Source organism: Mandrillus leucophaeus, unplaced genomic scaffold (assembly GCF_000951045.1).
Source record: "Mandrillus leucophaeus isolate KB7577 unplaced genomic scaffold, Mleu.le_1.0 Scaffold220, whole genome shotgun sequence".
NCBI lineage: Eukaryota > Metazoa > Chordata > Mammalia > Primates > Cercopithecidae > Mandrillus > Mandrillus leucophaeus.
The window spans coordinates 1,996,213-1,997,385 of NW_012102255.1; positions in this window are offsets into that span (position 1 = coordinate 1,996,213).

A 1,173-nucleotide genomic window follows, 5' to 3' on the forward strand; every position below is an offset into this window, starting at 1 on the left:
TATAGTATTTAAAAGATCACCTGATAGTTCCTGCTTCATAGCATCAGTCAAAACTATTTTCCGAAGTGGCTGTAACACTTGACGGTCCTACCAGCCGAAAAATCTAGTCCCCATTACTCCATATCCTTGCCACTTGATGCTGACCAAGTCTTTAATGTTTGCCAATCTGGTAGGTATTAAATTGGCATCTAGCTGTGCTTCTGATTTACATTTTCCTGATTATTAATAAGGTTTAAACTCTTTATACATTTCTGGGCATTTAAGTTTTCTTTTTCTGTGAAATGTTTGTCTTATCTTTTGCCCATTTATTTATTTATTTATTTTTGAGACAGGATTACAGGCATGAGCCACCGCACCTGTAATATTTAATTAAGAAAAAGTCTCGCCAAGACTGGAGTGCAGTGGTGCGATCTCGGCTCACTGCAGTCTCTGCCTCCCGGATTCAAGCGATTCTCCTGCCTCAGCCTCCGAAGTAACTGGAACTACAGGCGCCCGACACCACGCCCGGCTAATTTTTGTATTTTTAGTAGAGACAGGGTTTCGCCATGTTGGCCAGGCTGGTCTCCAACTCCTGACCTCAAGTAATGCACCTTGCTTGAACCCAAGAGGCAGAGATCGCACCACTTCACTCCAGCCTGGGTGACAGAGTGAGACTCCGTCTCAAAAAAAAAAAAAAAAACCTCATGTGCAGATTTTTGTGTGAACTCAAGTTTTCATCTCATTTGGGTAAATACCAAGGAGTATGATTGACAGATCGTATAATAAAATTTAAACATAAATTTACCATATTAAACTAAACATGTTTTATAAGAAACTGCCAGAATGTCTTCCAAAGTAGCTATACCATTTTGCATTCCCAAAATGCAAAATCAATGAATGACAGTTCCTATTGCTCTGCAGGCTTGCCGGCATTTGGTGTTCTCAATGTTTTGGATTTTATTCATTCTAATAAGTGAGTAGTGGGTTTATTTGGCAATTCCTAAGGACATATGATACTGAACATCTTTTTATATGCTTATTTGCCATCTGTTTATCTTCTTTAACAAGGTGTCTATTCAGATCTTTTGCCTACTTTTTAATTGGGCTGTTTGTTTTCCTGTTGAGTTTCAAGAGTTATTTGTATATTTTGGCACAAGTCCTTTATCAGATATGTGTTTTGCAAATATTTTCTCC